Source organism: Schistocerca nitens, chromosome 9 (assembly GCF_023898315.1).
Source record: "Schistocerca nitens isolate TAMUIC-IGC-003100 chromosome 9, iqSchNite1.1, whole genome shotgun sequence".
Classification (NCBI taxonomy): Eukaryota; Metazoa; Arthropoda; class Insecta; order Orthoptera; family Acrididae; genus Schistocerca; species Schistocerca nitens.
In genome coordinates, this window is record NC_064622.1 from 461,289,229 (window position 1) to 461,307,148 (window position 17,920).

The following is a 17,920-nucleotide window of genomic DNA, read 5'->3' on the forward strand; positions in this document are numbered from 1 at the left end:
GCCTGTCTCATACATCTTGCTCACTGGATATTAGAGTTTTGTCAGAACTGGCTCTCCCAAGGCTGTCAGTAGTCCTACTGGAATGTCTTCTCCTGGGGCCTTGTTTTGACTCAGGTCTTTCAGTGCTCTGTCAAACTCTTCACGCAGTATCATATCTCCCATTTCATCATCATCTACCTCCACTTCCATTTCCATAATATTGTCCTCAAGAACATCGCCCCTGTATAGACCCTCTATATACTCCTTCCACCTTTCTGCTTTCCCTGTTTTGCTTAGAACTGGGTTTCCATCTGAGCTCTTGATATTCATGCAAGTGGTTATCTTTTCTCCAAAGGTCTCTTTAATTTTCCTGTAGGCTGTATCTATCCTACCCTTCATGAGATAAGCCTCTACATCCTTTCTTCATATCTTTGTATTTAGTAATAGGGTGTGTTAGTTTCATTTACTGGTGTTCCACTTCTTCCTGCAAGCATTTCCAGCTGGAATTCCTACAGATTTGTTACTTAAGGATACAGATGTGTGCAAGGAGAAAGCTGGAGCAATTAATGGTTGTTAATACCACCTAAATGCCCTGCCACATAAAGCATTCTGCCACAATTAATTTTCTATTCCACAGTCAAAAAGACCTGTGTGGACGAAGAAAGTAGAAAAATACTTGAATGGTACATATTAGACTCATCAGACCCATGTGGTAGTCTCCTCCTTGCACTAGCAAAACCTGGTGGAAATGTCAGATTAGTCTTTGATGCAAGAGCTATTAATCAGGTTATTGTCCCTGTATGAATGAGACTGTAAAAGATAGGTAAATTAATCCAAAATTCACTGACAAGGGAACATCCCCATCGCACCCCCCTCAGATTTAGCTATAAGTTGGCACAGTGGATAGGCCTTGAAAAACTGAACACAGATCAATCGAGAAAACAGGAAGAAGTTGTGTGGAACTATGAAAAAATAAGCAAAATATACAAACTGGGTCGTCCATGCGTAAAGCAGGCAACACTAAGGGCAATGTGAGGCGAGGAGTGCCGTGGTCCCGTGCTTAGCGTGAACAGCTGCAGAACGAGAGGTCCTTGGTTCAAGTCTGCCCTCGACTGAAAATTTTGCTTTCTTTATTTTCTCAAAGTTATGATCTGTCCGTTTGTTCATTGACGTCTCTGTTCACTGTAATAAGTTTAGTGTCTGTGTTTTGCGACCGCACCGCAAAACCGTGTTATTAGTTGACGAAGGGACGTGCCCCTCCAATGGGAACCGAAAACATTTGATCGCAAGGTCATAGGTCAACCGATTCCTCCACAGGGAAACACGTCTGATATTTTGTATACGACACTGGTGACAGCATGTGCGTCACATGACAGGAATATGTTGTCGACCCACCTAACTAGTACACTTGGCGAATGGGTGAAAAGATTCTTCTACCTTGCCCAATTTAGGTTTTCTTGTGGATGTAATAATCACTCCAAAAAAAGTGATGAAAACATAAGAGTTTTTCACATAAACTGAAAATAAAAAGTTAAAATTTTCGGTTGAGGGAAGATTTGAACTGAAGACCTCTCGTTCTGCAGCTGTTCACGCTAACCATGGGACCACGGCACTCCTCGCCTCACATTGCCCTTAATGTTGCCTATCTTACGCATGGACGACCCAGTTTGTATATTTTGCTTATTTTTTCATAGTTCCACACAACTTCTTCCTGTTTTCTCGATCGATCTGTGTTCAGTTTTTCAAGGCCTATCCACTGTGCCAACTTATAACTAAATCTGAGGGGGGTGCGATGGGGATGTTCCCTTGTGAGTACAATTGCTAATGTATACTAATCTCAATTCTTCATATTGGCAGAATCCCCTGGCAGTGGAAATGTGTAAATTGATAACTTCTCCAGGCATGTATAAAAGCTGTATATTTAAAATGTTGGCTTTCTGTTGAAAGGTGACCTCAGATATACTCACAACAGCACTTGACTTCTTCCTAGGATTTAAGGTCCTAGCCCACTTGACATTGTTTATGGTGATTTGCTGATAATACCACAAACATGGTCAGATCCTACTGATTCGATAGAAGACATTTTAAAGAAATCATGGCTGGCTGGATTTACTGCCAAGCTGTGGCAATCAAAGATCGGACATGAACAAATTAGCTTCCTTGGTCATTTTATTACATCGCATGGTATACTTTGTCATCTGAGGAAGCAGTTAAAAGGTTTCATCGGTCTTGCATCTTTCTACCAGGATATGCATTCCAGATGAGCTACTGACTTCAGAACTGCTTTTAAAGTTATTAAGAAAAAATGTGCAATGCCAGTGGTCACAGTATTGCTAACTGGTATTAGAAAATGTCAGATAAGCATTACTGAATTCTAAGGTGTTATATCATGGAGACATGTCAGATTCTTAATACTGACTTATATTTCATGCATTGGCTTGTGCACATGTTTCTTCCAAGTAAGGGATGTAGATGGAATTTACATAGAGTCTGTGCAACTGCTTTTGCAAACTGGATTCTGTGTGACTGTGAGACAGCTTATTTTACCACCGAATTGGAGGCAGTCATTTGGGCATTCAGGCAGTTCCACTATTACATGGCTGGAAACCACATGAAAGTGTGTTTTGACCATCAGGCATTAAGTTTTTTGCTACATTGCAAACTGTTGCATGCACAACTTGCTAGATGGTCTTTAACACTTCAGGAGTATGATTTTGAGATCTTTCATATCAAGAAAAATGATAGTATTGGGGCAGGTGCCTTGTCACGACTTCCCGAAGGATTGCATGAAATTCTGTGTGTGAACAAGGAATCTTTAAATTTTAGGGTATTATTCACGAAGGATGAATTTCATAGGAAATTTCTGGGTCTATGCAGAAATATGTCAAACTTGCAAGATACAGGGAGTTGGTGGAACAATCAAAAGCAACAAATGCAGCAAAATTAGAGTCAAACACTCTACACTAATTTTTATTCAATCTCTGTGCCTCTGAAAACCTGTTAGTACAACCAAAATGGCAGTCATTTAGTGTCTCTGAAGTGTATTAATCACAATGTTTTATAATATATATTTTCAAATGAAGTCACACTCACTCAGCTGCAGCATGATCTACTAATAAACAATACATAAAATATGTCAGTGACAGTATCACAATATTTGTGTTACAGACTACAACTGGAATCAAAAGGGGTTTGGGAAATAGCAGTTTGGTTAATAGGTTTGCATAGTCTTTACCTCTGCTCTCATATAAAAGCATGTACTAAAACTCAATTTTACTTTCATGGAGTGTTTTTCTTGATTTATTTCTGATGTCTGTCATTTGAATGTTTCATGTAATCCTGCGATTGGCTGAGCTGGATGGTGCACTTCTACAGCCGTTTTCCTGTAACGATCCTCTGATGGCGACTGCTGATCCCAAGACATAACACTGCTGGCTGGTTCACAAGAAAAGGCTCCAGTTACAACCCATCAATGCTATTCAAAAGTTGCTCCAACATCCAAACAGTGATGACCATAACATCAACACTAATAATGAAAATAATTAAAAACATTACAAGAGACTTATTGTCCCTTGTGAACACTTGTCAGAAATCAGTCCTCCTCCAACACCCATCTAAATGAAAAACAATATTTTATTTATGTTTGCTGTTAACAATGGAACTACTCATTATGAATATGAACTTCTGATCTCTGTATGTATTAAGCAATACCACACTGTAATACACACTAATCTAAAAAATGTCAGAGAAGAGAACAAATGAGAGTAAAACTGACATGTATCAATGATAAACTATGGAGTGGAAATCAGCAATGGACTAAGAGCCAGAAAACTGATTCTGAGTTATTCAATTTCTTTTTGTCATCATCATCATTTAAGACTGATTATGCCTTTCAGCGTTCAGTCTGGAGCATAGCCCCCTTATAAAATTCCTCCATGATCCCCTGTTCAGTGCTACCACTGGTGCCTCTTCTGATGTTAAACCTATTACTTCAAAATCATTCTTAACCGAATCCAGGTACCTTCTCCTTGGTCTACCCCGACTCCTCCTACCCTCTACTGCTGCACCCATGAGTCTCTTGGGTAACCTTGCTTCTCCCATGCGTGTAACATGACCCCACCATCTAAGCCTGTTCGCCCTGACTGCTACATCTATAGAGTTCATTCCCAGTTTTTCTTTGATTTCCTCATTGTGGACACCCTCCTGCCATTGTTCCCATCTACTAGTACCGGCAATCATCCTAGCTACTTTCATATCCGATTTCTTTTTGTTTTGACAAAAATATTTTAATGAAAATATCTGAACAATATTTTTTATTTGTTGTGTATAGTAAGAGTAATTCAGTTATAGCAAAAATGTTTTAAGTTCCCTTAATTTTATCAATGAAAATAAACATGTTATTCCAAAGAATTCAGAATGTGCTAAACGCCATACAGTTATCAGCAAAAACGAAGTATGTGTGCTAATGAAAGAAATCTCAAGCATTTATCAGTTTTTTTTAATAATAAACACTATCCTTTAAAGTTCTTTTAATAACACAGGATGAGTACAAAGTCTTGCCCTGATTGTAACAATTTATTACAGAATTTCCGTTTGACATAATAATTTACATTTGATGCTCTTATTAGTTTTTTTTAAGACCACTTACATTAGTAACCTCGATGTGTGCTCCATTGGTAGCTCAGAGAATGTCGAGGCGGTATTCCAGTTCCCGCCAGGTGTTTCGTAACTTGTGTTCTGTCACAGTACCCACAGCAGCTTGTAGCCTAGCTTCAGTTCATCGACATGAGCAACTGGTGTGACAAAGACTCAGTCCTTGACATAGCCCCATAAAAAAAAGTCAAGGGGCGTAATGTCTGGGGAGCAGGGTGGCCAGGATGTTGGACTGTGCCTTCCAATCCGCCTATCCAGAAATGTTTCATCCAGGAAATCACGCACTATCAAAGCCCAGTCAGGAGGGGGAGGGGGGGGCTCGATCTTGCTGAAAAATTACCCATGGTTGACATTCTTCTAACTGTGAGACAATGAACTGTTGCAAAAAGTCTCAGTAAATGCTAGTGGTAATGGATTTTTCCGCGAATAAAAATGGTCCAAAAACTGTGTTATGCATGAGGCTGCACCAAACATTCACTTTTTATCTGTCTGACTGTAACTGTACAATAGCATGTGGAGACTCTGAACCCCATATACAGACATTATGCCTATTTACTGTTCCACTGACATGAAAGGTGGATTCATCGGTAAAGCATATGCGATTTAAGTAATCGTTAGTGCCATCAATCCTGTTGAGAATCTCAGTTACAAATTCAGCACATGTCAGCAAATCATTTTATTGCAAGGCCTTCACGATTTTCACTTTGTAAGTTGAAGTACACGTGATGCTTGACAAATTTATTTAGATGGACTCAGTTGAAACGATTGCCGAACACGATCAACAGTTGCATCACTCACACGAAGCCTGCCACTTTGAGGATGATCTTCAACACTGCCTGTTTTGTTAAACTCTGCATACCATCGCTTTATTGATTTAACGTCAGGAGGGCTGCGTCCATAAGAAGCCCGAAATTTATGCTGAACACTGATGGGTGATTTCGTTTTTTGAAACTAAAGAACACATTGCGCTTTCTCCTGCTTCAACACCATTTCGCCAGCAACTAACGTGACCTAACAGACCGCATTGGTGTTGTGGAGCACTAGTGCCATCTATTGGGCACAACTGCTAGTAACACTAACCTATGTAACGACAACAAATGTAACCTATTATGTCAAACGGTTATTCTGTTACAAATTTTTATAATCACGGCGAGACTTTGTGCTCACCCTGTATATTTAATTTTACAGAGTACAAAAGCAATTTTAATTGATCAACTGTTTGATTAATGTTCTATAAGCTACTTTTAGGTATGGTAGCATCTCTTGCAGATCCTTTTTCTTTTTAGCTGACAAGTTGTTTTTACATTGTTGTGATGATAAATAAAGTTCTTTATTATATCAGTGGTAACCCCTTTCTTGAAAATATTGTAGATGCTCCATTCTTCAAGTTTGTTGAAAATTGTTCTCATCTTTATGATGCCAGGAGCACATTTTTTCACTTGAATCCAACTACATATGGAAATATTTATTTTAGTTGTGTTAATATGTGTATTGGCTGCTTTTATTAAATAATAAGAATCTTCAAGCTGGAGCATAGTAACCACAAACGGATTGTTAGGTGCCACATTCTCCATAAGTTTTACAGGGTCCTTAGGTACCTGACAGCCTTCCAGTCTCTTAACGTTTTTCAATTTGGGAAAAATCTGTCACACGACGTAAATGAATGGCCAGAGACCAAATATTTATGATTTATCTCGTCGTACTTTCCTAAAACTGTCAGATAAATCCATAGAAAACGCATCATTTTAGTCTTATTCTGGCCAATGCTGTTATCAGACCAGATGGTACGCTTCCGTTTCCCACAACCCTCGGGTCTACAAAGTGTGTTAAGGAGGCATGAAGCAATTTCATTGCCACGTCAGCTACTTTTACCCTCATGCCACATAAACACACAGATTGTAGCATGAAAGCTGATGTGAATAATACATCAGACTGTGGGTTAGAGAAGGCAAAGATAACACTTGTGACCATGTGTTCGACAGATCTTGAACATCACTATTAGGGAGCTGAGAAGATATTGTTTCTTCTTTCATTGCTTATCTTGCTTTCTCACCTGTTTTGTGGTGTATTTCTAAAGCAGCTTTTGGTTTTCTGTTGCCAGGCTTTGCAGACTGCTCGACTGATAGAAACTCGCATTTAGAGCAAGTACCAAGCTTAGACGATGGAATTAAATTTGTGGGAAATTTTTTTTAAAGATTTTGTAATAAAACTTATATGTGATTTTGGAGTCTGAATATCTATCCTTAAAGGCATGATAAAACCTGCTGGCATTCAAATCTTGGCTCAAATAATCCTTGTTACTATTTCTTCTTCCCTATGCCCTTATCCCCAAAATAAGCTTCTCATCTGCTTCTGTGAACTTACTTCTTTGTGCCTTATTAACCCGCTTTTCTGTGAACACTATTTCACCTTTCTTCTTTGCTGACACAAGAGTTTCGATTCTGCGTTCTGTTATTGTGAAAACCTGCATGAAAGTATTCTTACAGATCAGTACCATGTCGCCCTTTCCATCTGGCAACAAGTAACAAACAGTAGCCCTCCATCTGCTGTCATTGGGGTCTTCACACTGATCATGACTCTTTTCACACTTTCAATGATCATCAAATCCATTACTTTCACATAATCTTTGAGGGCATAAAAGTCTTGGAACAGAACTTTTCTTTATGTATATGGGACACAAGCACACGAATGCTTGCACTTGCAGCAGAACTGAAATAAGACAGGACACAGATTTACTTACTCATCATACAAGCTAGTTATCTAACTGATAAGTCATTCCTTTGTAAAAATTCCACAAAACAACAAAATATTACATAATAACATTACATATTAGTAATGAATATATAACACACACACACACACACACACACACACACACACACACACACACACACACACACACACACACACACACACTAGCGTTTTCCTGACGACCGGAGACTGTGTGGTACTGGCGTGCAAGACTCCCACGTCTCTCGCAGTTGATTTACGTATTGTGCGCAGCTGATTTTCTTCTCCGGGCAGACGGCTGTATCAGTCTCCACAATGCTGCTTCTCTGAAGACTTCGTACTGGTTAGGGGAATTATACTGAACTACATCTCTGCTTTGGAAATGATCTCTTACTCTCACAATACTTTCATATCATCTTGGCTGTATTTTCCTCTTCACAATATAACAAATACATAAGTTTCACACGCGTTTCCAATTCTCGCAAATCAACCCCGTTGGGGAAAACATTAGTTTTTATTATATAACATTACAGTCTCTCTTGGTTTTAATAACCCCTGTTAAAACAGTTCTTGCTCCTAGCTAGTCAAACAACATAGTAGGCTATATAGAGTCTCTAGATAAATCATATTTCATTTGTTCTCAACAGTTTATTTATTTATTTATTTATTTCTTACACCATGGATCCAACTGTGACAATTTCACATGGATGTAGTGTGTGTCAATTTTTACATTGTCAATGACAAGTACTTGTACACTACGTTTACAGGTAAAGAATATAAAGTTACTTAACCACTACGATGATCCATAACACAATATAATGGAATGAGAATCCTTAGACCTACAGATTACAGGTATAAAACAAAGTAAATTAAACCTGAAAAGGTCATATAACCCAGACTGTTAAATATAAGCAGTTAACACTAAAAGAGTTACATATGTGACAAAAATGTTCAGCTTAATGTTCAATTTATATGATAATACATCTTATTTTAAGGCCGTTTCTCACTGTGTTTCATAAACTCTTCCAAACTGTAAAATGACATGGCTAAAAGAAATTGCCTCAGAAACTCTTTAAATGTAGATTTGTTGGCAATTTCACATTTGATTTCTGGAGGAAGAGCATTAAATATCTTTATACCAGAGGACTGTACACCCTTCTGCACAATCTTCAAATTTTTACCTTCAGTGTGGAAATCATGTTTCCTCCTTGTGTTATACTGATGATATTCACTGTTACATTTGTATAAATCAGTGTTTTTACTTATGAAACACATAAGTGAGTATATATATTGAGAAGTAGTTGTAAGAATTCCCAGATTCCGGAATAGGCTTCTGCAGCTGCATCTAGGATCTACACCAGACATCACTCTTACAACACGCTTCTGAGCAATGAATATTTTCTTTGCAAGAGGTTGATTTCCCCAGAAAATAATTCCATATGCCATCAAAGAATGGAAGTAACCATAGTATGCAGCTTTTTTAATGCTTAAGTTTGCACTGACAGAGATGATTCGCATTGCAAAAACTGAAGAGCTGAGTCTCTTGTAAAGATCTAAAATGTGATGGGACCAGTTTACTCTACAGTCAATCTTCACACCTAGAAACTTTGTTACTTCCACTCTTTCTATGACCTGTGTGGCATATTTAACAGTCATTTCTTCCTCAGTTTTGGCAGTTGGGGTGAACTGAATATAATTAGTCTTACTCAGGTTAAGTGAAAGACCATTTGCAGTAAACCATTTCATTAAATCTATAAGAATAGTATTAACAGACTCTTGAACATTTTCACATTTAAGACCATTAACCATTATGTTAGTATCATCTGCAAAGATGGTAAAATTGCACTGAATCATTGAAGAATAAGGTAAATCATTTATAAATAACAGGAACAGTAAAGGACCAAGAATAGAGCCCTGTGGAACTCCACAATTTATGTCTCTCCATTCCGATGAAATCATTCCACCACACAAATTGTCTGACTTATCTAAGACTACTTTCTGTTTCCTCTCTGTCAGGTATGACTGAAGCCAGTTATTTGCTACACCACTTATTCCTAGATGGTCTGCCTTCAGTAACAGTATTTGGTGGTTCACAGTGTCAAAGGCTTTACATAAATCACAAAATAACCCTGTTGTCACCATTTTCTCATTTAGAGATTCCAAAACCTTATCTATAAAAGCATATATTGCTTGTTCAGTTGACAGACCTTTCCGGAAACCAAACTGATGTTTGCTGAGAATATTGAATTTATGTAGGTGTTCTAAAATTCTAGAATAGATGAGCTTTTCTAGTACCTTTGAAAACACAGACAGGAGAGATATTGGTCTGAAATTTTTAACATCAGTTTTCTCCCCTTTCTTAAAGAGAGGCTTCACGATAGCATACTTTAGTCTATCAGGAACAATTCCTTGCTGCAAAGAGGCATTGAAAATATGACACAGTATATTGCTTACAGAAGTACAACACTGCTTTAACAATTTGCTAGAAATATTGTCTACTCTACAGGAGTTCTTGGTTTTCATGGAGGCAATTGTTCTTTCAATTTCTGATACTGTAACAGGTCTAATATGCATTTGGATGATTTTGTTAGGGAAAGCATTTCGCAAAAAGGTCAGGGCATCATTCACAGAACCCTTGCAGCCTATTTGCTCAGACACTGACAGGAAGTGTTTATTAAAGATTTCAGCTATGCTCTCAGGATTTTGCACAAGATTCCCTTCATGTTTGATTATGAAGTTTTCTACAGCTCTTTTTTTATTGTTCCCTGTCTCCTTGTTAACTATTTGCCAGACAGTCTTCATTTTATTATTGGAGTTATCAATTTCTTTTACATAATACAGTGCTTTTGATGTCTGAATAACTTTCTTTAGGATTTTACAATACATGTTATAATGGCTGATTAATTCTCTGTCCCTTGACCCTCTGGTTGCAACATAAAGTTCTCTCTTATATTTACATGACACTCGAATACCCTTTGTGATCCATGGCTTCTTTAAGGACGAGGAAATATTGTTCCTAACAAACTTTTTAGGAAAAGCTTCTTCAAAGTGGGATAGGAATTCATTTATGAATATGTTGAACTTTGTATCAACATCATCTACTCTGCGAACTGAATTCCAATCTTCATGCTGCAGCTTATGGTTAAAAAATTCCAGGGTCTCTTTGTTCATAAGTCTGATTGCCTTCCAGGATGGGACTGCTTTCTTGACAGGTCTGTAGTCATGTAGAGTGAGGAGCTGTCCATCATGGTCTGATATGCCATTTACTATTGCAGTGACAGTGAAGTTCTGGTATAAATTTACATCTAAAAATATATTGTCTATCAGAGATTGACAGTCAGGTGTGATCCTAGTAGGAAAGTCAACCACTGATGTAAGATTGTAGGAACTCAGCAAATTCTGGAGCTCTACTTTGTTGTTGCATTCCATTGCGAAGTTGACATTAAAGTCCCCAAGTAAGATAATGTCATTATTTTTAGAAAATAAGGTTGATAGTAACAATTCTAACTGAACCATAAAGACTGTGAAATTGGTTCCTGGTGCCCTGTACACTGTAACTACTATTAATTTGGAACTGTTTAATGTCACTTCTATTGCACACACTTCAAACTGTTGGTCACTGCAATATTTCCTTACATCTACAGATCTAAAAGTTAAATTATTCTTAATGAAAATTACTACTCCACCTTTTCTCATGCTATCTCTACAGTAGTAGGTGGCAAGGCTATAACTGTCTATATGTAACATTTCAATTCCTTCTGTAATATGGTGTTCTGAGAAACATAAGATCTGAGCATTGTTCATAAAGTTTTTGTTATTTATGTTAACTTCTAATTGATCTAGTTTGCTTCTTATTTCCCTTATGTTTTGATGAAAAATGGAGAAGTTGTTTGGATTATTACCTATTTTGGTGGTTTCTTCTTTCTCGTGCCTGTGGTTAAAAAATCCTTCAGATGAGGAGGACACACAACTTTACGTTTACCTCCTGTTCTCTGTGATGATGTCGATTTTTCTTCAGTAGATGCTTCCTTCTTTACTGAAGATGATGAAACTGATGACTTGCTTGTTGATTTACCTTGAGCTGATGCTGTCAATTCCCTTGGAGATGATGAAGCTATTGACTTGCTTGCAGGTGGGGATAAGATTGCTGTTGCTGTAGGCTCCAGGGGTTGTACTGCTGTTGCAGCTGGTGTTTCTGCTGGCAGTGATATTTTTGACGAACTGCATGTAGGCAGGTGCACAAGTGGTGTTGCTGTAGGTTCACAGAGTGGAAATGCTGCCTTTTCTTCTTCTGCAGTACATGTAACCATTGAGTTATCTCTGTTTGGTGAAGAAACAGAATCATCTGAGCATCTAGGTACTGAAACTTCTGATCCATTCATTTTCTTCGTTTTTGTTATTAAGCATACTGGCAGAGGGATTACAGCACGACCTTCCACTGTGTTGCAGTTAATAGAATTTAACAATTGTTTGCACATAGCTTCCTTTCCCTGTGTGTTCCTGTGCATACCATGCTTTGTAAAGTGAGCTCTCTCCATGCTGTTTGCGTCAATAAAGGTAGCCTGTGGGAAACTGCAGCAGAGTTTTCTTATTTTCCTGTTGACTTTGTTAATTTCTAGGTTAACACACAAGCTACTTATTAAGTCATGCCTATGTGGAACACTAAGCACGAAAACTTTTATATGTGAGAGTTTTTCCAAAGTTTCTTTGAGTGCTCTTGTTGCATGATGGCTTTCATTACGATAAACATCGTTTGCACCACCTATTATGACACAGACAGAGGAATTTTTTTGTTAGCTTTTCACAGTTTTTCACAATCTCGCCAAGAGGTGCACCTGATTTCACAACACTAGTAATTTTGTAGCGAGATTGCATAGCTATCATTATACTGGCTACTCCTTTGGCATGGCTATCTCCTAATATACATATTTCACTTTTATTTGGCACTGGATTGACATTAAGTTTCTTCCCTGTAGATTTACAAGTTAAACTCACTTTTTTGAGGTTGCTGTTTTCATCATTGGCAGACTTAAACATCACACTCGCAGCATTTAATTGTTCAGTAGGCCTGTATAATAACAGCTTGCTGCACTTGTTAGTATTTGCCGAGAATAATGTTAACATAGGTTCATGATGTTTTGAATGGATCGTTTCTATAGGATTAGGGAAACGATTACAAATAACACTTTCTTCCGAGTTTCTTCTTTTTTCAAAAGAACTTACCACTTTTTCAATGTCGAGGACGTATTTTCTTGCATTCTGTAAATCCTGTTTCAAACAATCTTCAACGGATTCATTGTGACCATTTAAAAATTTCGTGAGAGCAGTTACTTGTGGATCACACTGCGCCTGGCCACAACCACATGAGTGATCTGTCGTATTTATTTTACACAAACACGATGAGTGAATCCACTTATTAATCACTGGACACAATCTGATACCTTCTATAACCTCTTCATTGCACAATACGCAATTTATATCAATAATACTACTAAATTTCGCGGAGCAGTTTACTATAACGTCTATACTCGCCGCCATCTTAGCATTTAAAAAAAAGTGAAGAAATTTAGCAGCAGATATTTATTAAAGTGTCAGCCTCAATGAATTTTTAATTTGAGATGTCATAAACAAAGATCGTGTCTCACCCAGGCAACTGCCAATGTCATGAGCACCTCGCCCTGTGAAACACATGCTGTGAACGTGAATGGGGGACAATGTGCCGGGGGTAAGCTCTGATGTGCCCTCCCCTCCCCTCTGCTGTGCTCTCTTCTGCACTTAAGAGGTTAGTTAGCCACCTGATTCAGATTCAGCTTCCCAGTTTGCTCAATTTGATGCATGTTATATAGTGTCAACCTACAATTGATTTCACTGTCAAAGAGTGTGTGTCCCTAGATTAGTCCTTGGATTGGAGATACTGCTTCCAAGGTGTGCGCGGCCACCAACTGTCAGGGTCGCTCTTCTGACGAATCTCCTGGTTTCTCGTGACAGCTGTCCCTCCTGTACACACAGATATGTGTGGCACAGTAAAAGGCTCTCTCACCCTCATCATTAAAATATCGGGTGTTAAATTCTAGAAACACTTGGCTCTCCACCGAGAGCCAAGTGTTTCTAGAATTTACCCCGAAATTCTCGAAGCACTGCAACACCTCTTCAGTACGCTCAGTTTTTGCGTTTACCACCGAGCTTTTACTGTTCACACAAGATTTTCCTTCACTTCTTAAAAGCTTTCTTTCATCCCTGATTCTCCTTTCTTCCCTTTTCTGCATGTATTGCGTGTAAATTCTTTGTTTTCACAAAGTACTTTCATGAGTTTAACAAACAAAACAAACTAACGGAGTGTGGCTGCACAGTACTGTTGCAGACAATACTTGCAAACAGTGGCAAAGCTTTGTGGCACTTAGCACACTTTAGCCTCTCCTGTGTTCCGGCATATACAGCTAATGCCATCTGTTGGGCCCTATATGCACTATTACAATTGATCATAGTGATTAGCCCACTTTCCAGTTTGTTGGCAATGGCACTTAGCATGGTTTCTTGGGTCTAACTAAAAAAAAATTTTTTGGCCCTTAGCCTGTTATTGATTTCCACTCTACAACTGTTGAATTTTGGAGGAAAAGACTGAATGCTATGATAAGTGTATGGTGTACACACAACTGTTTTTCATATCTGTATGATATAATTATGTGTGTTTCTGTGAAAGAGTAGCATACAAACCCATGAACACCTGTCCTGCCCTGCTAAAACAGAAAGTAATCATAAGAAAGGTATTTCAAAAAGTAATAATAAATAAATGAAGAGGAAAGCCTTCAGCCAACGAAGTTTGTGGAAGTTGAATGGTATATGCCATATTTAATAATTAAATTTATCTGCTCCATCAGGAGACTTTGCAATATCTCATGATGATAAATCGTTGTTTGCAAATCTATGTGGTTATTGTGTAGACTGCAATTTAAATATGTGTGCTCAGTGCCTCTGAATAATACAATCACCACTACGCTTGAATTACTCCACGACTTCTTCTTCAAAACATTTTATACTCTTCTCTGGTTTTGTCACTACTGGGGAAAAGATGTATTATTGAGAGGCTGAGACAGTATATTGTAATACTGAATTTGCAATTGTGATTATACTCTATGTGCTATACACTTGATTGTCGGAGGAATATTAAAATTACCCATTGGTGAGCATTCTGAAAATTATATTTATTATTGTAGATAGTGTATTAATCTTTCATATTGTTATTATTTATGTTCTCTGTATGAAATTTCTGTGAGTGAGATGGCCTTTGTTTGTAAAGTTGATGGTTAAACAAATTAAGACCTGCAGGCTTTAGAGCTTATTATCAGATTTCAAAATGGTTCAAATGGCCCTGAGCACTATGGGATTTAACATCTGAGGTCATCAGTCCCCTATACTTAAAACTACTTATACTTAACGACATCACACACATCCACGCCCGAGGCAGGATTTGAACCTGCATCCGTAGCAGCAGCGCGGTTCTGGACTGAAGCACCTAGAACCACTCGGCCACAACAGCCGACTATCAGATTTACAACTTACAACAAATACATAACTCTTTGATGATCATCAGTTTGGCAAACACTACATACATTGCACTTAGTGTGATAAATGGTAAGGTATAGTAATATAAAAAATTAAAACCTTTTTTTCAGTATAATTTAATGGCCCTATGGGAGCAGAAGCTATTGAAGGAAACATGGTAAGGTATAGTAATGTAAAAAATTAAAACCTTTTTCTTCAGTATAATTTAATGGCCCCATGGGAGCAGAAGCTATTGAAAGAAACATTCTAAAATTGTGTCAAAGGCTCTGAGGGTAGTACAAAACAAATAAAACTTATATATGAATTCTGTGCAGTGAATGGCTCCAATGTCACTATTGCACACAACAGCTGACACAGTTAATTACTCACTAGCCCGACTGCTCACAGCTGGTGATGTTGTATCACTAGACTACAGGCATGTGAAAAAACGATCACAAGCCCCAACCATGTATGAACACTCACACCCATGCATAGCAATACAAGGCCCACAAGCAATCGAGGCTGCCCAAAAACAGAAAATATCTTTATTAGATGCTGCATTGACAAGGCTGCTGTGGTCCCTCAACTTGGAACCAACCAAGTAAAACATGAAAAGGCATCAACCACCACTAGAATACAATGATTCCCATCTCTCGTATGACGCGGGCACCGACATAATCAATATAGAGCTTGTCCATAGGGTGGTTTTCATGGGTGGTGTGAAAGAAACCTTTTCACGAATTAGTGTTGGGGTTAGGCTTGGCAGTCTTGAGCTTCTGACACTCCCCCACCAAGTGCCTAACATCCCTGTTCAAGGAGGGCCATGTCACATATTATCTAGTTTTAGCAACAGTTTTGTACACCTAAATGGCCACACAGCACAGAATTTTGAAGGTAATGAAAGACAGCCAGTACCCTCCTTGAGTAGACATATCTTAAAATTCTTGTTCTTCCTTTCCTTATGGCAAATCAGACCCTTATTTAAAACATAATCCACAACATGTTCATCCCCAAGTAACCTGCATGTAATAGAATGAATAGAAGGAAGCTGATGCTGCTTGTGTTTCAAATCGAAAAAGATCACCGGTACCTAGCTTAACACAGCGACCATTCAACTTATAGGTTGAGCTTCCCAACCATTTCCACCATGACTGTCTTCTTCAAACATACAACTGAGGGCATTGGCAACTGGATTATCTGTACCTGTAATGTGTTTGACAGTAAATTGGAAAGCCAAGATACGGACTGCTCAACAGGTAACCCTTCCCATCTTCCTAGGATGCCTCTACAGTCAACTTAAGCCTTGGTTAGCAGTCTTGAGTTTGATTCCCTAATCTACAGCAAAATTTAAATTTCTCTTAGTTGAAGAGAACCATGAGAGCTTCTTGCTCATAAACCAAATAGTTAAGCCCTGTAGGAGATAATCTCTTTGTGGTATAGGGTACTGGATGCCATGGCCCTCAAATTCTTGTAAATGAATGCCAGAATTTGAGGCATCAGTCTGTACAATAAAGGGCAGCTCAAAATTAAGGATTGCCAAATCTGATGGATTACTGAGAACTTGTTTTATAGCTTCAAATGGAATATATTGTCTGTAGCCCCACTCAAAAACTTCTCCCTTCCTATGCAAGTTATAAGGGGGCCACCACATGTGCATAATAAGGCACAAATTTGTGAAGATGTTGGCCATGCCAATAAATCTGGTCACCTGTCTCTTGTTCTTGGGAGGGGAAATATATGCAAACCGTGCGTATGTTCTGATCAAGTCGGACACCTTTAGGTGACACCAAATGCCCCAAGAAAGACGTCTGCTGATGGGATAAGTTAATCACGGAGGGCTTAACGGTGAGCCCAGCCTCCTTAAACCAAAACATGACTTGCTCAGGATGTTCGAGACGTTCAGCAAAGATAGGACTATAAATAACGACATCAAACAGATACGTATTATCGGATTTGAATTTTAAAGGTTTCATTCAGTGCCGAAGGCAGTGACATGTTTGGAATCTTTGAAGGGAATCTGATAATATGCTTGATTCACATCCAATGCAGCGAAGAAACGTGCTCCAGAAAACCATGTAAAACAATTATGGAGATCCAGCAAGATGGCAAACTCCAAAATAACCTTCTCATGCAATGCCCTTATAATCAACACCTGGTTGATAATCATCATCTTGGGGGCTGATAATATGTAAAGGGTTTGCCTCGCATCATCGGCCAAGCAAATTCGTCCTCAGTTCTGTTGGTGACACCCATTTTACTTGTCAGAACACGAGGAAATGGCCAAGGTGCTGCAATAACTTGTTGGCCCCGACTGAGCCAAGATGACTGACATCAAAATTGGAACCTTGGGCCTGGACTGCATTGACCTGGACAAGCCCTTAGTAAAAACACAATGCTATCCAGACACTAGAACAAAATCTGAAACAAAAAATCTTACCAGCACCTAATAGAAGCCTTGTGCGCTTCATAAAATCACAACCCAACAGTAGAGTATCGAAAAATCTGCAACAACCAGTAAATTAATTGCCCATGGAAAAACCAAGAATATTCAGCTTCCCGTGTATTTCACCTACCAGAGGTAACACCCGTCCATTAACAGCCCAACATCTCTGGGATGAGGCATGCAAGGGAGGCATTCTATGGAGTGCTTTAAATTCAAGGTACCATTGGTAATCTAACAACGAAATGCTGCTACCCAAATCGAGCAAGACAAATATAGGCTCCTGGTTAAGGTGCGCACAAACATAGGGTAGCATATGACCTACAACTGGTCTAATATGTACACGATGCTTGGGTGACCCCGTGACCCCCCCCCCCCCCCCCATCTCATCAGTCACACACTAAATGACCCCTGTCAACACAATGGCATTATAGTGAACGGGCAGGTTGCTTGGAGACTCCTTCATGTCACCATAAGGATGAGAAACAAACTTCTCATGGCTTCTGTCAGCAAATCACAACCGTACAATCGTAAGCCACCAGACCTACCAAGACTACTAGAGAGGTAGGTTAACTA